This window comes from Schistocerca piceifrons, chromosome 1 (assembly GCF_021461385.2).
Source record: "Schistocerca piceifrons isolate TAMUIC-IGC-003096 chromosome 1, iqSchPice1.1, whole genome shotgun sequence".
NCBI classification, from domain to species: Eukaryota; Metazoa; Arthropoda; class Insecta; order Orthoptera; family Acrididae; genus Schistocerca; species Schistocerca piceifrons.
Window position 1 is genome coordinate 448,900,577 of NC_060138.1, and position 26,006 is coordinate 448,926,582.

Genomic DNA, 26,006 nt, shown 5'->3' on the forward strand with positions numbered 1-26,006 from the left:
GCAATTAACAGTGGAATTTCCGGTGCACTCTTAATGTTATAACCCTTGCTTTTAATGTCACCGAATGTTGTTTTGACTTTCCTGTCGAAAGCTGGTCCAATCGGGCAATATCCAGATTTGTGATGCATTCGGAAGTGACAGTGGCACGACGTTGAACAGAATGGGAACGATATACTTGTCGTCAAGGTTCCGGTCAACCAAGACTAATCACCAATAGGGAGACTCGACATATTGTGCACCAAGCACATGGTAGCTCCTTCACAACTACGTCTACAATCCAAGAAATAGTACTGAGTGCAACATTCTGTGTAGTCCCACACTATCGGTCGAACACGAGCAGTGGACTGACAAGGGAAATCCTCACACGTGTAGGCTTATGTTAACATCTTGACACAAACAGATGGGTCTGGAGTGGTGCCGGGACCAGGAATCCTGGACTGCTGATGAAAGGTATAGTATTACTTCCAGTAATGAATCGTAGTTCCGGCTTGCCCAGCGAATACAGGGGCGACCGGAGTAGAAGTCCCGTTTATATATTTGGAAATGGACCTACTCCCTCCCCAAGAGGATCATTTTTCATAATACTTTATTGAGCCAGAATCTCTAAAGAATCTCTAATCCTGTAATCACATGAGAAGCATAGTTAATAATTGATTGAACTCAAACATCGAAGTCAACACGATAGTCGTTAGGCAGTCGTTATTGACAAGAAAAAAAAATATTTATAAATCCACAAAATTTATAAACTATAACAAAAACTTTTACATGAATAACGTGGATGACTTAACAACTTTGCCTAGGTTTGAAAATCGTGTCAATAAAAACAATATTCATGGCGTGGATCATTTTTTACGAATGCGGGAATACAGTGCAATGTCCTAAGTAAAAGTAGAATGCAAGTTGAAAAACTGAGCAACATCTGTGCGAAGAAGTCCAAGAGCAAGGTCGTTTTATGCTGTTCAAACTTTCACTTCCTCACAATAAGGTTCCCGCAGTTAACCTTGCAATCCGCCACCAGACGACAGCTTTGGTTAAGAAAACCTACTGCACAACCACTGGAGAAATGTACGTATACATCTGCCGAGGATAGTTCACAAGATAAGTAATTCCAAACGGTTGCTTCTGGACAGTTACTCAACCGTCCCCCTCGGCCGCTTGCCACTGTTCTTGTTGCCGGTATGCGTTCGCTACACCACCATCTTACAGACTCCCCAGTGTCGTGTTGTCCTGATGACTGAATTGTCTCTGCGACGTCAGCTACGTCATGAAACTCCGATGGCAGTGCAATACTTGAGCGTCAAGCGGGAATTTAAAATGTGCCGTAAGATCCGGCACATCTTCACCCTGTCATCTTGACAAAATAAATGTTCTTCGCTGAACCAGAGTCTAAGCATAATGTGCAAAATCTGAAGCGAGGCATTAAATAACGTTGTTGAAGAAAGTTCCCCATGACACAAACAGTAACACATGAACCCAGGCACGGAATTCATCCTCAGATAGTTACAAGAACTAGGGGTGTAGAACTTTCTAAATTAGAACTGAAGAAATCTGTTCAGTCAACAATCTCTCCAACTCATGTGGGACGTATAATAAAAAGAATGTAACACATGGGCAAAATGATTATCGACACTAAAAACGTGGCTGGAGGAATGGCAGCAAATTGTTCCTTAAGAGATAAAACCAGAAGAGAAGTGATGTCGGATGGTGAGGTCTGGAGCAAAGTCGACACTCTGGTAGAAACTGAGATGGGATGGTTATAACACCTCCTAGAAAATGAAGTGTGAGTTGGTCGCATTGGTTTCGAATGTGGGGGTCTAGCACCAAACTATAAATAAACTTTACGAAAAAAAAGAACGACGCAACACGAAGGAGTTAAGCAAATTAGTCGCAAACTGATATTCATACAGCTATATAGGGAAAATGAAAAGTTGTAAGCTTTGGGTGTGGATGGATGTATGTGTGACACTGCAGAGCAATCTCACAGAACAACATAGCAGACATGTCGATACCAGGGCGTAAGGTCATTATTATCGATCCGACGTGCAACTGGTGCTTGAGTGACGACAAGAACCATTAGCAGGTGGTTAACAGAAAGGGGGCAGAGGTTACGGCGCCCTTTGTGCCAACTACCATTGACCTCTATACACCAACAAGCCCGATTGCAGTAGTGGGAAAGAGATATAAACGGATTGAGTGCCAAATAGGAGGAACAAAGTTAGAACAAGTGGACGGTTTCAAGTACTTAGGATACATATTCTCACAGGATGGCAACATAGGGAAAGAACTGGAAGCGAGGTGTAGCAAAGCTAATGCAGTGAGCGCTCATCTACGATCTACTCTCTTATGCAAGAAGGAAGTCAATACCAAGACTAAGTTATCTGTACACCGTTCAATCTTTCGACCAACTTTGTTGTATGGGAACGAAAGCTGGGTGGATTCAGGTTACCTTATCAATAAGGTTGAGGTTACGGATATGAAAGTAGCTAGGATGATTGCAGGTACTAGTAGATGGGAACCATAGCAGGAGGGTGTCCACAATGAGGAAATCAAAGAAAAACTGGGAATGAACTCTATAGATGTAGCAGTCAGGGCGAACAGGCTTAGATGGTGGGGTCATATTACACGCATGGGAGAAGCAAGGTTACCCAAGAGACTCATGGGTTCAGCAGTAGAGGGTAGGAGGAGTCGGGGTAGACCAAGGAGAAGGTACCTGGATTCGGTTAAGAATGATTTTGAAGTAATAGGCTTAACATCAGAAGAGGCACCTATGTTAGCACTGAATAGGGGATCATAGACGAATTTTATAAGGGGGACTATGCTCCAGACTGAACGCTGAAAGGCATAATCAGTCTTAAATGATGATGATGATGATGATGCAGTCATTTGTTTATCTGTTCATTTACATCACATCTACTGATTATCGTCCCATTCGGATAATTCCTTTTTGGTGCGTCCTTCTCACTTACATTGTATTCTTTTTAACTTGCAAAATTTCGAGACTGGCTTTTAGCAGGAAAAGGGCGAGATTGGTTACGCAGCATCCCACTAGTAGCTCGTTTTACAAACTTCTCCACGTTGGGCTCTCAGGAGCGGGCCTTTCTTCGTATACTTAAGGCAAATAAACAAAAAAGAGTTATTTTAATGTCATTGAATTCAGAAGTAAAATAGAAGCTGCGCATTCCACTGTTCCACACTGTTGCCATATTGCAAGCAATACGAGCACAATATGCTTCTGATCTAACAGATGAAATAGTCTTGATACTAGAAGATGCAAGAACTGTGTTCCAGTCTAGTACACTAAATAAATTACGTCCGCCTCTGCAACTAAGTGATCAGCGTTTCTTATTGCTATGAAGAGGTCCTTGGTTGGATTCCCGGTATTATCAGGGCGTGCACTCTGCCCCGTGATGCCAGCTGAGGAGCTCCTTGAGTCAGAATTAGCACGTCCAAGGTTGGAGAAGCTGACAGTAGCTGGAAGAGCGGCTGCTTATCTCACGCTTTTCCATACTGCATCTGAATGACGTCATTATCAGAGGATGACAAAACGGCCGGTCAGTACTGAACCCGACAGGGTCATTAGACGGTGTTTTAAGTACATATATGTACATATGGTCTAATTTATATGTATTTAGTCTGGATTAAGGCACATGTAAGAATTTACAACAATGAATTAGTAGATAATTATTAAATGTTTGTAATCTCGTTATTAACAATGTTTTGTGTTATTTGCCTCATATATTTTAAATTATTTGTAATTCTTATAAACTAATTGTGAAAGCGAAGTCGACATGCTACATTCTGGAGGTCTCTTAATATCAATGTTCCGTTTACAGATGTGTTGTAACGCATCCGACCAATGTTAAAAAGATGTGGTAGGAAAAGTAGGAGGCATCAAACAAATACAAAGGTCAATATTACGCTTCAATCAACGTTCCGCTACACCCCTGACATTACAACTCAACAGCACGTCGATAAACCATCACATCAATCATTCGTATGAAATATGTGTCTCACAACAACTCCCTTGTATGAACATATCACTCTCTATGTTTAGATAGGCTCTTAGAACTGAATCTCGAAAACCGATTTCCCAGTATCTTTCCTGGTTGATCATGTAAACACTCTCAAATCTATTCTGGAAATTCGGTTCTAGTTACTGGTTTCCCACCTCCACAATCAATCTCCGCTCCATGTAAACGCATAACCGTTTTTGAAACATACTTGGATTGTCACGTTATGTCATGTTTTCAAAACGTTTGACTACTATTTAAGTGAAGATAAATAGCTGTGCTGACTAGATCAGAAACAGAAACAGCTATGGGACGCCATATTTACTGGGATATCAAATCCGCATCAGACATTAACACAAATATACGACAGCGAAAAACGGTTTCCCAAATTCCCATTTTCGTCTTTCGGAAGATGGGTCGCATGCAAACGTAGTCTGACATCTGCGACTGCACGACCAGGACTGAAAGAACTACGTGAGAGGAAGGGACGTTCTGAAGACGAACTGTAAATACCCTTTCAGAGTCTTCTGTCATCAAACTTTCAAAATGTTTACTGATATTTGAACATTAAAATTCAGAATTCATAGTGTTGAATCCTGATAAAACTTTTCTTTTTATTTTCGCTGAGGATTAAACGAAACATTTTATTAAATTTTGTAATCTGGTTATTATCTTTATGTTATGTTACTCCCTCATATGTCTTAAATTATTAGTAAATCTTGTAAATTAATGGGTAATTTCCAAGAATTGTTGCCTACCGAAGTCGCGGGGTCCAAACGATACATATCGAACGCACGATCGTAAATCGATCATGCGACTCTGGTGGCGGACGTTACGATCAATTATTTGTGATCGTCATTTTTATCTGTTTTCCGTCGTTCCCTTAGTTGCTCTAAATTACATACCTCCGCGAATTGTTTGTGAGTTGCTAGGGAAACCCAGACGATTTATGTCGGTAGTGAGTGGGATGTCTGGTGTTCTTGACGTTTCTTTGGTGAATTCTCTCACGTGGAAAAATATAATCCCACGCTTATCTATTGTAGAAAACTGCTGGACTTTTCTGTCGCAAATATGGAGTACTACCGGACGAGGAAAGGAGGGACTGTGTAGACTGTGGTGGTGCGAAGTGTGTAAAACGTCGTAAGAACAGTTTCAATGCTGATATACCACTACAGTTTCATTGTAGACAGTGTGAAAAACAAACTAGTATCAGGAATAATACATGATTTGACTCTTCCAAATTATCCATTCACACCAGCGAAATGGTCTTTCACATAGCGACAACATCGACGACGAGTAAGGTAAGTCGCCTCCTTTGTAATTACAAGAATTTTTATAACGCTCTTCTTTTGTCGTTGCTTTAGTGACCACCGTAAACATACTCTTAACACCCGCCACCAAAGTCGCATGATCGATTTACGATTGTGCGTTCAATAAGTATCGTTTGGACCCCGCGACTTCGATAGGCAATCATTCTTGGAAATTACCAATTAATGTGGAAGTCACGTGTATATGCTTCTCCATGATTGTTATTAATATCTTCCGTAATTTGAATTTTTGTTGTATAGTGTATGGTGAGACATCATGAAGTTTAAATTGCATCAAAACTTGTAAAATCCTGCGTCAAAACGTCTAAAATCTCTGAGACACAAGGTGTAAACACTGTGTTGGCTGTCCGACATGCTTCATTTTCGCAACACCTCACACAGAAGACGGAAAAACAGTTCTCTGAAAATATTAGTGCAAACTCTGTGTTGTGTGTGTATGTGCAGCAGTTCAAGAGGACATTCGTGAATGGTAAGTCCACCAAATTTCAGGTACTTTTCGCAGGAGTCAATCTCCAGCTGCCATTAAATAGTCCATGCCTTTGTGACTTATCAGATATTTTTGACAAATTTGGAGCGCCACTCGAAACATGGCACTAAACTGCCATGAGCTTCCTACCAAGATCGTCTCTAGTAGCAGATGTTGTACCAGGGCATGCTGATAACGTACATAAGTTGTAGAACCAAAATATGTCGTTTTCACAAAAAGATCTCAGCCATGTGACCGTTAAAATTTGTAATTAAAAAAATGATTAAATTTTACTTATAGCAGCGGTGGCGTACTATGCTGATGTCGGAAACGACCGTTGAATGCTCGTAATTATTTGACATTCATATTAAGGCAGACGTTTTGTTATGAAATTGTCGCTTTACGAGAACAATTAGTTTACTAAGCGGACAAGGATGCACACAAGAAACTGTCAACCATAAACAGGAACAGTATTAATTATTTACTTCATGGCCGTTCTTTGCACACTACGCCACCGCCGCCGTAAGTAAAATTTTACCAAACAATTCGTCCTTCTAGTGAATTGCCGCTACTAACCGTCGGCTTTGGTCAGTGACGTAATGGTAATGCCTGCTGCGACATCACTTCTTGGTGGGCATTTTAAACTGCTTTTCTGTATAGCGCTACAATACATGGAGGTAGAAATAAGCGGAAGTGGCGCTACACGCTGTACGGTACCCCAAAAATGTAAGCAACTACTGTTTACAATTGCTTCACTTTCTTAATTTCTGTGGTTTGCATGTAACAGTTGTATTAAATATTGCTGGGTTACGTGAATAATATTGTGTTAGGAAGCCAATTTCAAAGTTTTTCTGGTCTTGAATACGTATTTGATCTAGTAGTGAGACACATTTGGTCTCGTTAATGTAATTTTTTTGGTTATGCTTTTCGAATACCCAAGAAATGAAGTACTTGATGTGAAAAGGATGCTTTTGTAATCCATTTAAATGCTCTTTTACTATATTTGGGTCGATAGCAGACATGCTGGAGCATTAAAAGCAATAGTTGTTTGCTGGCCGGTACTGATTCTTATTCGTTACATTTTCAACTTGCAGCTATTACGTAGAATATTTTTAGTATTCACGTGTGCAAACATACTTTTTTTCTGTTTCCCTATAAATGTTTGCAATGAGGAAAAAAAGCATGGCATGCTGTAATTTCTTGTTGATATCAACAAAGTGAAAAAAAAGAAGCGAATAGTCTTTACGCCACCAACTTGAAGCAGACGTCCCTCATCTTACATAGCCCAAATCATTAGGTACACGACATTTATACCTCCATGATTCACCATGTGATACTTCCCTGTGACGTCACTCTGACATGCCCGCGCCCAGTTTCGATCGTGTTAGCTGTTGTGCTTGTATGGAGACGTAGTTCTTTCTTCCAGAATAGCAGCTTGCCTCTTTTTTTTATTATTTGAGTCATCAGTCTACTGAATAGTCTAATGCAGCCCGCAACGAATTCCTCTCCTGTGTCAACCTCTTTATCGCAGAATAGCACTCGCAACCTATGTCTCAATTATTTGCTGAATGTATTCCAATCTAAGTCTTTCTCTACAGTTTTTACCGTCTACAGCTCCCTCTAGTACATTCGAAGCCATTCCCTGATGACTTAATAGATGTCTTGTCGTCCTGTCCCTCCTCCTTGTCAGTTTTCCATTTATTCATTTCCTCTCCCATTCTGCGCAGAACTTCCTCATTCCTTACCTTCTCAATCTATCAAATTTTCAACATTCGTCTCTGCACCACATTTCAAATGCTTCAATTCTCTTCTGTTCCGGTTTTCCCACAGTCTGTGTTTCACGACCATACAATGCTGTACTCCAAACATACATTCTCAGAAATTTCTTCCTCAAATTAAGGCCTATGTTTCATACTATTATAGTATACTTCTCTTGGCCAGGAACGCCCTTTTTGCCAGTGCTAGTCTTCTTTTGATGTCCTCCTTGCTCCGTCCGTCATTCGTTATTTTACTACCTAGGTATCAGAATTCCTTTACTTAATCTACTTCGTGACCAAAAATCCTGTTGTTGTCATTTCTGCTACTTCTCATTACTTTCGTCTTCTTTCTATTTACTCTCAGTCCACATTTTGTACTCATTAGACAGTCATTCCACTCAGCAGATCATGTAATTCTTCTTCACTTTCACTCAGGACAGCAATGTCATCAGCAAATCGTATCACTGATATCCTTTTAGTTTGAACTGTAATTCCATTCCTGAACCTTTCTTTTATTTCCATTATTGCTTCTTCGATGTACAAATTGAACATTAGGGGCGAGAGACTACATCCCTGTCTTATGTTACTGTCAGTCCGAGCACTTCGTTCTTGGTAACCCACTCTTATTAGTCCCTCTTGGCTCTTGTACATATTGTATATTACCCGTCTCTCCGTATAGCTTAGCTATGTTTTTATCTGGGCTTTGGGAAAGGTAAAGGCACCAGAGAGGAAATTATGACATTGTGGTTCATAATGGAAGCAAGACTAAACAAAAAGAAGACACATTCGGAGGATTTGTCGGCCTGGAAAAAAGCGTTCGATAATCTAAAATGACGCAAGATGTTCGAAACAGCAGGTGACAGTGGTCATGTGTACGTGAGTTTTGTGTGTATTATTGCATGAACGTGTGTTTGTGGGGTGGGGACGGGGGGGTGGGCGGGGGGACATTTTTTTGTCATGCCTGCCTGCTGCTCGGCCTATGAGTAGCAATCTATCCGCAGCACAGTATACATACACTGATCAGCCAGAACATTATGACCAACTACCTAACAGCCGGTATGTCCATCTTTGACACGGATAACAGTGGCGACACATCTTGGAATGGAAGCAATGAGGCCTTGGTAGGTCGCTGGAGGGAGCTGGCATCACATCTGCACACACAAATCACCTAATTCCCGTAAATTCTGGGAAGGGAGGAGATGAGCTCTGATGCCACATTCAATCGCATCCCATATGTGTTCGATCCGGGTTCAGATCTGTAAGTTATGGGCGGGGAGGGGGTCAAGCGCATCAATTGGAACTCGTCACTGTGTTCCTCGAGCCACTCCATCACACTCCTAGCCTTGTAACACGGCGGATTATCTTGTTGAAAGACGCCACTGCCAGCGGGAAACATGATCGTCGTGAAGAGGTGAGTGTACTATACTCCTTGGATGTCATGATGCTTTGTACGAGCTACACTGGACTCATAGATGCCCACGTTAATGTTCAAAATGGTTCAAATGGCTCTGAGCACTATGGGACTTAACATCTGAGGTCATCAGTCTCCTAGAACTGAGAACTACTTAAACCTAACTAACCTAAGGACATCACACACATCCATGCCCGAGGCAGGATTCGAACCTGCGACCGTAGCGGTCGCGCGGTCCAGACTGAAGCGCCTAGAACCGCTCGGCCACACCAGCCGGCCACGTTAATGTCCCCTAGAGCGTAATGGAGCCGCCGTCAGCTTGTCTCCTCCGTCCTGCAGTGTAGAGGTCGAGGAGCTGTTCCCCTGGACGACGACGGATTCGCGCCCTCCCATGGGCATGATGAAGAAGGTATCAGAACTTGCCGATGGTCCAGTGCCGATGGTCACGCGCCCATTTCAGTCGTAGTTGCCGATGTTGCGGTGTTAACATTGGCACATGCATCTGTCCTCGCCTGTGGAGGTCCACCGTTACGAGTGTTTGGCACACTTTAGACACACTTGTACTTTGCCCAACATTAAAGTCTGATAGTTCCGCCACAGTTCGCCATCTGTCCTTTTCCACCAGCCTGCCCAGGCTACGACGTCCAACATCTGTAATGAACGGTGGCCGCCCAACTCCACGACGTCTGGATGTGGTATCACCTGACGGTTACAACCGGTATTAATGTACTAGCATTTCATATTTGCAATGGCTTATGTCATTCTTGCATTAACTGTTATCTTGCAACGTCAATCATTTACGTATGTTACCTAGACAAATGTATTTCAGAAATTTCGTTAGTCTATGTGATTTAAGTATTGCGATTTTTTTCCGTCAGTATATGTTTTCCTGGTATAAATTCTCATAATCAAAACTGTCCGACTTGCTTATATTTCAAAATATTGCCAATGACATGGCATTATAATCGCCATTTTGTATGTATCATTTATTACTGGCCAAAACCGACTGCTAGTTACGCAGTTTCCTGCTTTTCCGGTTATAAATACGAAACATGTCGTTTTCACAAAAGCCAACAACCTTGCGACCGAAAATTTTTATGATTAAAAAATTACTCCATCAATTCCGCATACAATTTCTTAGCCATCTATTATACCGGAAGTAATTATATTTCGTTTAGGTTCACGCTTTTCCACCAAATTCTTACTACTGACGAGCTTTCCTCTTGGCTCAATACTCTCTCATCGTGTTGGTACGCCTGTTTCTCCGTCCGAGAGTCCGTTTCACTCCAGTTCCTGAAAACATTTTTACTACCGTTAGTGACTGGAGAGAATCTAATGATCCGATGAGAAGTCTGTAAAGATCTCTACCATGAATGTCATCATTGTTAATTTCTGATTTTTCATGATGTTTGCTAACCGGTTTTGTCCATTTGGCCAAGTCGCTTTCCCTCTAAGGACAGTGGTGAGGCTCTTGGCATTGTCCTTCCTGAGTATTTGACTATAGAAGATTACCCTCCTCTTTCTAATTGCTCTTGTAACGCATTATGGGCGTTGGTAGAGTCCCTTATCATGTCTGATTTTGCATACACCATCTTCTTTATTCAGCTCCATGATTTTTCTCAGAATTACAGAACCTGGAAATTATTATTATTATTGTTATAACACAAAAACACAGTGAATGAGCTCAACAAGCTGGATATTTTGTTTTGTCGCTAGTGGGATACTTCCTATGCTTCTATGACAGCGTGATGACTCGGCGGATAATACATGCAAATCCTAGTATTTTTGCTTTTTTTCGTAGTTATTAGATGGGTATTTTTTCAATTCCAACGGTTTTCAAGTGCCCATTAAGATCTTTTGCATACTCTCAGTGTAGCAAGAACCACTGAGACCTCTGTCAGTGGTTTACGCCAGAGTCACTGTAACTCGATTTTCAAGTCCTCATATCTGGCAAGTTTTTTCAGGTTGTTTCTCATCGAGCCTGCTACCGATGATTCAGCGATTCACACTTTCTTTTTCTCCGAAATTGTGATGACTGCTGTATTGGGTTCCAACATTCTACCTGAGTGAAGTGGGATGTCCCCCAGGAATTTGGCAAGTTCGTTTTCGAAATTTATGGCCTGTGGGTCCACCGGTCTCTCGCCATCTGCAGATGGCGATTTTGGCATATGTTCAAGTGGATCATTCGTGCCACATCATTGTGCCGCTGCTTGCAGCCAGCCTGAGCGATCTTTTTAGCAGAAACTCAAGCTATGGTCAATTGTTTCGCGACCTTCTTTGCAGAGTATACACTTTGGGTCTTTTGCTGATTTCTCTGTTCTGGCTTTGCTGACATTAGTGCTGATGGCTTGTTCCTGTGCTGCAAAAGTTACTATTATTGCTAGTACTATTGGTTTTCGGTCAAGTCTGGTCTGAATGAATTATCTTCACTTTTACGTATGTGTGTCACAACTCAATACTATCAGTCAGTCCCGGCACTTAACATGACAGACAAAGTAAGTAATTTATTTGGCGCCCCCGCCCTCCTCAGCCTTTTTCACAGTCATCCAGTACTACCTCTTCCCCCAAACCGCCGCACAACACTATCAAATTAACAGAAACGTTATAATAATTTTGATTGTGCCATGACTATCGTATTGAAGGCGCATGGTCGAATTACCTGCAATTTTATATCCTTGTCTTTGTCGATGGTCACAATACAGATGCGAAATCTGAGAATTGCATTCAGCTGGTGGATTAACACTAGAGGTACTGTGCTGAGATTTTTTGGTACTGAATAAAAAATTACCAAGAACATGATTTAAATTCAGTATTTTCCCGGACAGAAGGAAAACGCAACTAAAAACAAAGGATAATTAGCGGCTCTTCTGGATTTATGCATCTACTCAGATATAGTGCTGCTTGCGGAATGTAAATGGAATATATAGAATTTATTGGGATATTATTTCATAAAAGATGCAACAAATTTTATTTGCAGTGAGATACACTCCTGGAAATTGAAATAAGAACACCGTGAATTCATTGTCCCAGGAAGGGGAAACTTTATTGACACATTCCTGGGGTCAGATACATCACATGATCACACTGACAGAACCACAGGCACATAGACACAGGCAACAGAGCATGCACAATGTCGGCACTAGTACAGTGTATATCCACCTTTCACAGCAATGCAGGCTGCTATTCTCCCATGGAGACGATCGTAGAGATGCTGGATGTAGTCCTGTGGAACGGCTTGCCATGCCATTTCCACCTGGCGCCTCAGTTGGACCAGCGTTCGTGCTGGACGTGCAGACCGCGTGAGACGACGCTTCATCCAGTCCCAAACATGCTCAATGGGGGACAGATCCGGAGATCTTGCTGGCCAGGGTAGTTGACTTACACCTTCTAGAGCACGTTGGGTGGCACGGGATACATGCGGACGTGCATTGTCCTGTTGGAACAGCAAGTTCCCTTGCCGGTCTAGGAATGGTAGAACGATGGGTTCGATGACGGTTTGGATGTACCGTGTACTATTCAGTGTCACCTCGACGATCACCAGTGGTGTACGGCCAGTGTAGGAGATCGCTCCCCACACCATGATGCCAGGTGTTGGCCCTGTGTGCCTCGGTCGTATGCAGTCCTGATTGTGGCGCTCACCTGCACGGCGCCAAACACGCATACGACCATCATTGGCACCAAGGCAGAAGCGACTCTCATCGCTGAAGACGACACGTCTCCATTCGTCCCTCCATTCACGCCTGTCGCGACACCACTGGAGGCGGGCTGCACGATGTTGGGGCGTGAGCGGAAGACGGCCTAACGGTGTGCGGGACCGTAGCCCAGCTTCATGGAGACGGTTGCGAATGGTCCTCGCCGATACCCCAGGAGCAACAGTGTCCCTAATTTGCTGGGAAGTGGCGGTGCGGTCCCCTACGGCACTGCGTAGGATCCTACGGTCTTGGCGTGCATCCGTGCGTCGCTGCGGTCCGGTCCCAGGTCGACGGGCACGTGCACCTTCCGCCGACCACTGGCGACAACATCGATGTACTGTGGAGACCTCACGCCCCACGTGTTGAGCAATTCGGCGGTACGTCCACCCGGCCTCCCGCATGCCCACTATACGCCCTCGCTCAAAGTCCGTCAACTGCACATACGGTTCACGTCCACGCTGTCGCGGCATGCTACCAGTGTTAAAGACTGCGATGGAGCTCCGTATGCCACGGCAAACTGGCTGACACTGACGGCGGCGGTGCACAAATGCTGCGCAGCTAGCGCCATTCGACGGCCAACACCGCGGTTCCTGGTGTGTCCGCTGTGCCGTGCGTGTGATCATTGCTTGTACAGCCCTCTCGCAGTGTCCGGAGCAAGTATGGTGGGTCTGACACACCGGTGTCAATGTGTTCTTTTTTCCATTTCCAGGAGTGTATTATACAGGCAGCTCTTTCTTCCGGAATCGACAACGATTTCCGAAGCGGTACTTAGGTCGAGATCTAAGAGCACAGTTAAAATTTCTGCGATGAAGGAAACAGATACACTGATAATTACAATCTGAGTGTTACACACTTTCGGCGGTTGTCTCGGCCGCGTGGAGTGGCCGCGCGGTTTGAGGCGCCGTGTCACGGATTGCGCGGCCCCTACCGCCGGAGGTTCGAGTCCTCCCTCGGGCATAGGTGTGTGTGTTGTTCTTAGCATAAGTTAGTTTAAGTAGTGTGTAAGTCTAGGGACCGATGACCTCAGCAGTTTGGTCCTTTAGGAATTCATTCACATTTGAACATTTTGCGGTTGTCTGGAACATGTTGCATATCCGAGTTGACGGTTAGGTTGTGACCTAAGAGCACAGCTTAAAGTTGTTTCTGTATTCCTCTCCGTATCACGTCGTACTACGGTATATTTATATTTCACTGTGTGGCCGTGTGCTGTTCGCGCACTCCAAGCTGACTTCCGGCGGCGTTGCTGATGGGAGCGGCCGTAAATGAGAAATGCCTTTACGATCGCTTCTGTCAGTCACTGCGCTGAGCGTCAGCTAGGAGCGCGGGAATATCTTAACAGAAGCAACGCCATGATGATGCTTTTCGAATGCAGTTCTGTCGTTGTTTCCACCATATAATGTAACTAGGATGTCTCCTTGGCAACTACTAGCCCGTATTTCGCACATTTTTCTATTAAACGTTATTTTTCAGTTTACGGTATGGGAAGCTTCATGATTTGTAGTGCTTGTCTACACTTTACAATCATATGCATGGTGCCTGTCCTAAGACTTTTTAGGCGCATTTTTTGGTGGATATTTGTAATTTCGTTTTCGCACTGTGTAGCTGGAGTCACCGCAAATAAATACTACTCAACATGTCTTTCAGGCGACGGGTCTCGACGGAGTTACGTCGTTTTTATTTTTAAAGTGGAATTTTTGCTGCCCATTCGATAGAGTGATCCCAAATTAGTCTAGTGCGACATTCGTTTTATCGTCATGTATTAACATGGACATTAAAAGACGAAGAGTCACCAGTATTCCTGCAGCAACTGAACATCGATGCTGCATGGCGATAGAAATCAGTGTGGGCCAGGGTGGTTCTCAGTCGCTGCTGGAATCTGCTGGTTAGTCTTCGTATCTTACTGCCACTGTTAATCAGTGATGGGTACGGATAAACCTCAAGGAGGTGGCGCTAAAGATATCATGAGCTGCCTTTACATTCACCGTAATAAAAAATAATCAAGTCACATGCAAAGTTTAAGAAATTTTTAATTACGGTTACCTTCCTCCAACCACTTCTCGCCTGTGCAACATTTTGGCAGTAGCTCCAACAGATGGGGCAGATTATTTGCTACAGTATGCTTTCATTCATTAGGCTTCTTTAGCTATTTATTTTTGTCATTTTTATATTATTCTGTATACTACAAAGGCTGCATTTTTCCCTTTATTGTTACTTCATACCCCTACCTCATGTGGGCCTTTTTGATTTCCCCACCCTTTTTTTCCCTCATCTGTCCGGGTTATTCCCCCCCCCCCCCCAATCTGCTTTAGGTTGTGGTGTGTTATCTTCGTCTCTAATCTCTGGTGCAGTGTTTGAGTGTTCAGTGTTGTGTGCCCCCCTTTTTAAAGTGTTGCGAACAGAAACCATACTGTCGCCGTCTTTTTTTCTTTTTTTTTATGCCTGTGTACTTAATGTGTGTCTTCATTAGCACCATCAACCCCGTGTTTTTTCTATTTTAACTTCCACAACTTTCCGCCATTTTACTGTTTTTAACAAAGTCACCGTTTTATCGCCTTTACATATTGTTTGTCATCTTCCCATTATGTTTTTTAACTCTTCTATCGGCTGTAGAGCGTCGTATTAACCTGCTGTCAGTCCCCCCCTCCCCCCCCCCCCCCCTCTGGGACGAAACTGGAAACTGTGGGAGTTGCAATATACAAGAAAGAAGGAGTTTGATGAGGCTCATTTACATAAAATCCAAATATAGATAAAATGACTTTCGATAAGGACATAGCACATAAAAACTGGCGGCACCGACAGCATAATTAAAACGATGTTCGCAGTATGAAAGCCACACAGGGCCAAGAAACTTAAAACACAATGCACTTATGTAGTACACATGGAGAGCACCAAAACACAATGGACAGTAACTGGATTAAAACTGAAAGGAACTGCCAAGGGAGTGGAGGCCAGAGAGAAGGAAAAGTTGAAAGAGAGGAGGATATCGGTGGAGGAGAGGGCGCTGGAAGAGGCAGAAGGGAGGGGGAGTTAGTAGCACACCAAGGGATAGGAGATGTGGAATGTGGGGAAGAGGGCAACCCAGGAAGGAGATGTAAGGACTGGGAAAGGAGAAGCGAGAAGGACAGGGGGAACAGCAGATTGGGAGAGAAAGGGGAGAATGCCCTAGGGAGGATGGGAGAGGAAGAGGAGGGTAAGAGTTGGAAGGAATGGTAAATATCAGGGCAAAGTATATCGTTCAGGGTGGGAGACGCAAAAAATTTCTTCGGTAAATTAGACACCAGGGGGTGAGGCGGATCGAGGCAGCAGCTGGTGTGGAGGATACAGATGTGTTCAAGGAAAAGAAGGAGATGGGGGAAAGCGATGAGGTCATAGACAATCCTTGTGGGGACTAGGGGATGGATACAGAAAGAAAGGCAGAGTGCATGGTGTTGAAGGATTTGGAGGGCTTTATAGAATTTAGGAGGGGCAGAGACCCACACGACACTGGCTTAACAGAGGATGGGATGGACCAAGGATTTGTAGATATGAAGGATGGTGGAAGGATGCAATCCCCATGTCCGGCCAGTCAGGAGTTTCAGGAGCTGGGGTCTATTGTGGGCTTTGCATTGGATGTTAAGGAGATGGGGAGTCCAGGTGAGGTGATGGTCAGAAGTGGAGGTCAAGGGTCAAGGTATTCCAAGGTGGGAGTAATTTGGATAGGACAGTCATAGATGGTGAGGTAGAAATCGTGGAACCAGAAGGAGGAGTGGTACATCCTATTATGTTTGCCTCAGTTTTTGAAGGATTGATCCAAAGGAGTACCAAGCGGTAAACTAGTCTGTGTGGGTTTGGAGGGAGCGCTGGGATCATTGAAGGCTATGGTAGCGGTCAAGGAAGGTGGTGTCATCAGCATACTGAAGGAGATGGACAGGTGGGGGTGGTTCGAGCATATCAGTGGTGTACAGAATATAAGGGAGAGGAGAAAGGGTGGAGCCCTGGGCACGCCTGCAATAGGATAGAAGGTACAGAGACTGGTGCTATGGATGGTGACAGGAAGGACGGTGGGAGAGGAAAGAGGCAGTGAGACAGACGAAGTTGATAGTAATGCCTTAGGTCTGGAGCTTGAAAAGGAGCCCAGAATGCCATACATGGTCATAGTGTTCTGGAGGTCGAGGGAAACAAAAATAGCAGAGTGACAGGAGATAATTTGGAGGGAGAGGAGATCGGTAAGGTTGAGGAGCTGGTCGTTGGCGGAGAAGAAAGGCCGGAAACCACACTGGGTAAGAGAAGGAAGTATTGTTGAATTAGGTGATGGGTACAGCAGGAGACAAGAGACTCGACGACCTCATAAGCTGACTATTACTTATGTCTTTATATTTTCATCTAACGTTCGCCACTACAGCGTGTCAGAATTATTGTCACCAAACTGTTTCCTTTTCAACAATCTAACTTTTGTCGTGCCTTAATTTATTGCGTTTTATTACTGCAATGACTTTTGTACCCGGTAAGCCCATTACAGTCCTTACTGACTGTATTCTTCTTTTATTTTATAACGTATAATTATATATTATTCAAGAATATATGTACGCCTACAGGAGCGACGTCTGGCGAGCTTGTGATACAGACATCTTGTGGTTACTGTACAGCAATTTGTTCTGAACAGTAAAAAGATGACTGTAGTGTATAGCATAATTTATTTATGTGTGACGATGCTGGCGGTGATTTTGTGTTTAGCGTTTGACAATGTCACTGTAGCTCCAGGATATTAGGACATGTTTTTATCATATGGTTCATATGGCTCTGAGCACTATGGGACTTATCTTCTGAAGTCATTAGTCCCCTAGAACTTAGTACTACTTAAACCTGTAAGTAGGCTGTTTAGGTTTTCTTAGCGCTCTGTATGAAAATCACTGGCTGTGCTGTGTGCAGTCTGTGGGTAGTTTGCATTGTTGTCTGCCATTGTAGTGTTGGGCAGCGGCAGCTGGATGTGAACAGCGCGTAGCGTTGCGCAGTTGGAGGTGAGCCGCCAGCAGTGGTGGATGTGGGGAGAGAGATGGCGGAGTTTTGAAATTTGTCATGAACTGATATATATATATATATTATGACTATTAAGGTAAATATATTGTTTGCTCTCTATTAATATCTTTCATTTGCTAACTATCACTATCAGTAGTTAGTGCCTTCTGTAGTTTGAATCTTTTATTTAGCTGGCAGTAGTGGCGCTCTCTTTATTGCAGTAGCTCGAGTAACCAAGATTTTTGTGAGGTAAGTGATTTGTGAAACGTATAGGCTAATGTTAGTCAGGGCCATTCTTTTGTAGGGATTTTTGAAAGTCAGATTGCGTTGCGCTAAAAATATTGTGTGTCAGTTTAAGCACAGTCTTGTATAAATGTTCAAAAGGGGACGTTTCAAACCTAATTAATCTAAAAACATCACACACATCCATGCCGGGGCAGGATTCGAACCTGCGACCGTAGCGGTCTTGCGGTTCCAGACTGTAGCGCCTAGAACCGCACGGCCACCCCGACCGGCCATGTTTTTATCAAATAGGTATGCTTCGTCATATCTAAAGCGCATAATTTTCACATGTATATCAGCAATTCTTTTCTTCATGGTCTGTTTTATTGTTTTAAGCTGTAGGGATCCACTAGTTGTATTTGTGTTTTGCTGCAGATCTGAAGAAGGTCATTACTGACCGATACATGGTAGTCTGAGAACCTACAATATTTGTGATCATAAACGTCAAGTAATGAAATTTATTCTACATTTTCGGGTCACTGTTCCATTCGCGACAATGTAGCAGTGTGAATATAGTTTTTAGGCAAATAATACCTAATATGTTTCTCTTATGTTTCTTATTCTGTGGGCCTTACATTCGTTAACCTTCAAATATTGATTGTACACAAGTGCAGGATTTTATAGATAACGGTTTTACCTTTTCGAGCTAGAGTACTCCCCAGATAAGAGATGGAGATGAACATTGCGTCGGAATTATTCTTGTTTTCCCAGCGACAACCCGGTACAGAAGAAAACAAGGCAGAGCCTATGTTGTACATGGAGAAAGTAATAAAACTTGGGGGGAGATGATGAAGTCATTTTGCTGTCAGCTTGGCCCCACACTGAACTTTTCAACTACTTCTGTTGAAATATTCTGAACCATCCTGTCCACAGCAACTGTATCACGGATGGAGAGTCATCGACAGATGTAACTTCAAGCGAGCCTCAGGGAATTGTGTTGGGGTCCTTGGATCATGTTGTTGAATGCCGCGCGTTTAAGGTACGTTTGGATGAGCCATGTCTTCGGAAATATTTGGCTGAATTAGCAATGCCGTCAACGCTGCTGCAGTGTGCAACAGGCAGCAATTTTGCGGTGTGAATGGGTAGTACTGCAGATCTTCCAAGTAGATGTCGGGGGGCTACTGTGTTGTCCACCAAGGGTGAAGAATATTTCGTACTGCAGAGCAATATCTCTGTCTGTCTTTGTAAATGCTTTCCTCTCGCTACGTGTAATCGTAGGTCGTGATGGAACTGGTATACAGTTTCTCATGTTTGTAATGGTTTTAGCAGTTCTTGGACGAATTGCTTGCACGAGATATTCGAAATCATTTTTGGACATTCTAGTGTAATTCTGAAACAGGTACGTATCAATCACTCATGCACGTGTTCGATTTTCCGAATCTGAGTTGTTTCGCCTGCTTAAAAAAGGACGCATCCACAACGCCCGATTTCTCTTGTTCCTCTTTCCAGTAACTTTACTACGTGTGTAATTTGAAAGCAGGAGAGCCGCAGTAACTTCTACCAGTTCACATTCGTCCATTTCGTATTAATAATGTGACCCCGTGCAAGCACGTCTCGTCGGGATATGTGTTCCCGCAAACAATGTCGGGCTACAGAGGTCGCTATGTTGTCGTCCAATTGGCAATTTTTATTAACTGGGAGACAACATTAGCAGTAACTTCAGGCTTTTTGCAGATGATGCAGTTATCTGAAAAAAAAGATGCTTTAATATTCAATCAGATCTTGTTAACATTTCAGAATGGTGCAAAGTTCGGCAACTTGTTTAAATGTTATGAAGTGTACAACAAAGCACTTCACAAAACAAAAAGAATGTAGTCTCCTATGATTGTAATATCAGTCATAGATAATTATAATCAATCAGCATTCAGAAACACTTGAGTGTAAGATTGTGTACGGATATGGAAATGAAATGAGCCTTTGGCGTCATTGGCCGGGAGGCCCCTTGCGGGGCAGGTCCGGCCGCCTTGGTGCAGGACATTACATTCGACGCCACATTGGACGACCTGCGCGCCGCATGGGGATGAAATGATGATGAAGACAGCACAACACCCAGTCCCTGAGCGGAGAAAATCCCCGACCCAGCCGGGAATCAAACCCAGGTCCGTAGGACGGCAATCCGTCACGCTGACCAATCACCTATCAGGGCGGACTGTACGGATTTGAAACCGAATGATTGCGTATGCTCCGTCGCAAGTCAGGGAAGCGATAGATTTCGTTTCATTAGCAGGATACCTGGAAAATGGAGACAGTCTATAAAATAAACTGCTTACAAATCACTGGTGCGCTCTATCTGGGAATGTTGCTCATGTATTTGGAACTCGTAGCAAGTATGACTACCAGTGGTTACTGAAAGTACACTATGTGATCAAAATATCAGGACACCTGACTGAAAATGACTTAAAAGCTCGTGGTGCCTTCCATCGGTAATGCTGGACTTCCGTACGGTGTTGGCCCACCCTTAGCCTTGATGACATTGATGACAGCTTCCACTCTCGCAGGCATACGTTCAATCAGATGCTGGAAGGTTTCTTGGGGAATGGCAGCCCATTCTTCACGGAGTGCTGTACTGAGTTGAGGTATCAGTGTCGGTCAGTGAGGCCTGACACGAAATCGACGTTCTAAAACATCCGAAAGGTGTTCTGTAGAATTGAGGTCAGGACTCTGTTCAGGCCAGTTCATTACAAGGATGTTATTGTCGTGTAACCACTCCGCCACAGGCTGTGCATTAAGAACGGGTGCTCGATCGTGTTAAAAGATGCAGTCGCCATTCCCGTATTGCTCTTCAACAGTGGGAAGCAAGAAGGTGCTTAAAACATCAATGTAGGCCTGTGCTGTGAAAGCAAGGGGTGCAAGCCCCCTCCTTGAAAAATGCGACCACACTATAACACCACCGCCTCCGAATTTTACTGTTGGCACTACACACGCTGGCAGATGACGTTCACCGAGCATTCGCGATACCCACACCCCGCCATCGGATCGCCACATTGTGTACCGTGATTCGTCACTCCACACAACGTTTTTCAACTGTTCAATGGTCCAATGTTTACGCTCCTTACATCAAGCGAGGCGTCGTTTGGCATTTACTGGTGTGATGTGTGGCTCATAAGCAGCTGCTCGACCATGAAATCCAAGTTTATTCACTTCCCGCCTAACTGTCATAGTAGTTGCAGTGGATCCTGATGTAGTTTGGAATTCCTATGTGATGGTCTGGATAGACGTCTGCCTTTGCAAAAACAGACATAATGTCTGATGGGATAACAGCAATCAGTGATTTTATAATGTTACTTTTAATCCGTCTTGATTGCAATTTTTTTTATTCATATGAATAAAAAAATTGCAATCAAGACGGATTATAAGTAACATTATAGATGTCTGCCTATTACATATTACGACCCTCTTTAACTGTCGGCGGTCTCTGTCGGTCAACAGACTAGCTCGGCCTGTACGCTTTTGTGCTGTTCGTGTCCCTTCACGTTTCCATTTCACTATCTCATCGGAAACAGTGGACCTAGGGATGTTTAGGAGTGTGGAATTCTCGCGTACAGTAGTATGACACAAGTGACACCCAATCACCTAACCACGTTCGAAGTCCGTGAGTTTCGCGGAGCGCCCCATTCTGCTCTCTCACGATGTCTAATGACTGCTGAGGTCGCTGATAGGGAGTACCTGGTCGTAGGTGGCAGCACATTGCATCCAATGTGAAAAACGTACGTTTTTGTGCTTTCCTTATACTTTTGATCACATAGTGTACGAGGGCGTGCTGAAAAGTAACGCCTCTGAATTTTTTACCTGAAAACTCTTAGCCTTTTGAAGTGAACCAAACGTTATTAACATTCTGTATCTTTATTCTTTATGTCTACACGTGTGTTTGTCAGCGTGGCCACACTGGAGACGAACACATTTCTTCCAACGATAGATCAGTTTGTTGCTACCGTCACTGTAGGATGTTTAACTTTGTTGACGGAGCCACAACTTCGTCTACGCTCGCACCGCTTCATCGCTATCAGAGTGGAGTCCTCCCTTTTCGAAATGTGACTAGACTAGGGACTTGTACAATATTACTGAAATCGTTCCACATGTGAATATTAAGAGTCACGGAAATAAATAACAGTATTATGCTGTTAGATTTTAAAATAAATTTCACAAGGCACCGCTTTCATCGTTACCTAGGTTCTCCTTTACGACTGGTGCACGCAGCTCTTTATGTGGATACCCGGTTTCTGAAAGGAAAGGTAAAGTGGATGGTAGACTTCGGTTTATTGGTAAAATACTGAGGAAGAGCAGTCAGTCTACATAAGAGATTGCTTACAAATCACTTGCGCGAGCCACCCTAGAATATTGCTCAAGTCTGTGGGACCCTTAGCAGATAGGACTACCAGAGAATATTGAATGTACACAGAGATGGGCCGCACGAAGGATCACAGGTTTGTTTAACCAGTGGGAGAGTGTCACAGAGATGCTGAAGGAACTGAATTTGTATACTCTTGAAGACAGACGCAAACTGTCCCAAGAATGCCTATTAACAAAGTTTCAAGAACCGACTTTACATGATTACTCTGGGGATATACTACGACCCTAAGTATCATTCACACAGGGATGGTGAGGATAATATTAGAATACATACCGCACGCACAGAGGCAGTCAACTATTCTTTCTGCGCTTCGTACGTGATTGGAACAGGAAGAAATCCTAAAAAGTGGGACAATGGAACGTACTCTCTGCCATCCGGAGTACACATGTAGACGCAGAAGACACCTACCTGCAGACAGCAGAAGTAAGGAGCGGAAGCAGGAGAAATGTGACAGTCATATCCCGACGCCTATTTGGAACCTGCTTTGAATAACCCAGTTCATCTGCAAGTACGTCTTTTAACATTAATTCTAGATATTATATATAAATCTGAATTACTTGCTTACTTTAAGGTAAGTGTTAAAAAGTGTGTTATAATTCCTTAAGAAATAATTTGTAAACGTTAGACTGCCAACAGGTGACTCAGAGAACCATTTGACTTCTTTCCAAAAAGGAACTCCGTTCACACGTTTTTGTGACTCGCGTAGATTTGAATGACACACTCTTGAAGATAGAGGCAAATTATCCAGTGAAAACCATGTTGCACAATTTCGAGAGCCGCACAATTTCGAGAGCCAGTGTTAAGTGAAGAACCTATATATATTCTTCAGCTCTTTACCTTTGGCTTCCGAAGGGAGCGCAAAGACAGGATTCGATTAATGACAGCACGTACAGCGTTCTCATTCTTCCCGCAATCCATATGCGACTGGAACAGGGAGCTACCCCTGAACGTGGTACCATGCTCAGTACCCGCACTTCACAGTGATTTGTTTCTAGATGCACTTCCGATATAGCTACTATCGATTTTCTTCTTTTCGGCATTCTGAATGCGCGTTTGGCCTAAACACAATTTTCAAGAGAACAGGAGGTCAATGATGCCTTGTACGAATCTTTAATTGATTTGGCAACAGGGACCTGAGTCCCAAGCGTAGGCAAACTGATCCCAGACCTCATCAACTGCTCGAAATGTAATGGCGGTTTCGTGAGAAAAATTTTAAATGTTTTTGTAATATGACATGAATTTTGCGAACAACTGAGCATTTGTCTATATGCGAAGTGAGTTTCACAATATTATCTAAGCGCGCTTCTGAAAGGTCGACCCGTATCTAGATGTTTGTAAGTGATATGACAGGAGCTTTTACTTCCTAGCATATCACTGGTAACTGGACGAACATAGGATGGAAACCCTCCATTATTCTCCACACCTACAAAGCTTTGATTCAATCCGTCCTCCCGTATGGGAATATTGCCTGCGTTTTTAATCCTCCTTCTAGGCACTACAGTCTGGAATCGCGCGACTGCTACGGTCGCAGGTTCGAATCCTGCCTCGGGCATGGATGTGTGTGATGTCCTTAGGTTAGTTAGGTTTAAGTAGTCCTAAGTTCTAGGGGACTGATGACCATAGCTGCTAAGTCCCATAGTGCTCAGAGCCATTTGAACCATTTTTAATCCTCTAAAATTTTACTGCCTATTCCAAATTCCTTAACAGCATGCTTTCCATTTGCTTCTTTTTGTGTCTGCGATAGACATTGATCTACTCCATGACAGTTTAGGGAAAAATAAGTCTCAAGCGTATAGAACAATACACGTACTGTACCTTTGTTTTCGAAAAATGGTTCATATGGCTCTAAGCACTACGGAACTTAACATCTGAGGTCATCCGTCCCCTAGACTTAGAACTACTTAAACCTAGCCTAAGGACATCACACACATCCATGCCCGAGGCAGTATTCCAACCTAGGACCGTAGCAGCAGCGCAGTTCTGGACAGAAGCGCCCACAACCGCTCGGCCACAGCGGCCGGCCTTGTTTTCGACACTTGCGTTCTCTTTTAAGATGAAAACTTACCTATAAATGTTTTCCAAATGTTTTCACTGTAAATACTCTGAAAAAGGCAGCGAGTACACTGCTGTATTGACTTTCTGAGAATTCATTTACGTTAGTGAAAGGCATTATGGCCTAGACCCTGGACAGCCAGTTCTTAGGCCATGTAACGGATGATAAATACAAAATAAGGGTGACAAAATACGCAAGTCTTCAAAAATAAATACGGACAACTTGTATTGTGCAGTAACGCTAGCGTTGTCTTCAGTACGAACTAATCTGGTTTTAATCGGAGTCTCATATTATTTTGACTTGATGTCAAGCAAAGCAACGCCTGATTAAACTCACATCTGTGACTCTAACCCGCGACGTTCGCTTCACGAGAAAATTAGACTGTTTATAACACGAACAGATCAGTCATCACCGGATATGAACGTTTGTACAAAGTTGTTTGTACTATTGATTCCAGCCCTTGTAGTTTTAATGGTTTTGATGTTCAGGCTGCACGAATTGCGTCAAATTGAATCAACGGTATTTCACCTGCCATCAGGAAACAAGTAAACAGAACAAATTCCAAGTGGGCAGGGAAGCCCCGCGCTTCCCTGAAATCTAACGGCAGAGAAAATCTTTCCGAGAACTTGAGCAGGGCTGATTCAACTGCTGCAGTAAACAAGAAGGCGCGGCAGGCTTCAGCCAATCACAGCTAAGGCCACAGCAGCGAGTGCGACCTTCGCCATCTCGCGTGTTTTACGTAAGGCGTACTCCGATACCAACGTAAAGATTTTCACTGACATTCGGTTGATATTATTTCCCATAGCTGATCGCAATTCTGCATCTGAAAACACATACTATAGTTCTAAATTAAATGTATAAAATAGCAAACGGTTATGGTATTAAAAATAAAAACAGTAAAACTTGATCAAATTGGCACGTGTATAAATGGAAATCTGCCCAAACCGTACAAGTATTTCAGTCCCGACGCATTCAGAGCACTTTTATATGCCAATTTCTTGCATAAAGCGGAACGTGCCTAACGCGGGAACGGAAATCAAATCTTAGAACATAGTTAATAATTCATTGCATCGTGCGGAAAAGTGCCCTGACGACAACACACACACCCTTGCCCCAGGGAGGACTCGAACCTCCGATGGGCTTGGTGGGGTGGGGGGGGGGGGGGGGGGGGGGGAGCCGCGCGAACCGGGGCAAGGCGCCCTAGACCGCACGGCTAAACAACGAAAAAGTTATGCACAGTGTCATAGGCGTACCCAGCGAGGGGCACGGGGGGCAACTGCCCCCCCCCCCAGAAGATATTCGCAGTTTTTCACTAGTTTACTGTTTTATTTAATAAGAAATGCTGCATGTTTTCTCGGATTGTACAAGTGCATTCTTGTATTTAAAATGTTTTATTAAAAGCAGTTTTTCGATGATTTACTGTTTTATTTAATAAGAAGTGCTGTATGTTGTCTCGAGTCCTTGTTTCCTGAGACTAGTATGACCTGCCCCCTCCCCCCCCCCCCCCTCCCAGTTCAGATCCTGGGTACGCCCTTGCACAGTGTCAGTTCAGTACATCAAAGGAGAGGGTTCGTTCGTCAGCGCTTTGTTTGTCGGCTTTCTCTTTTTCCTCATTTTTGACGCACGCCGGTGCACACAGGAACATTGTTGCGTATCTACCA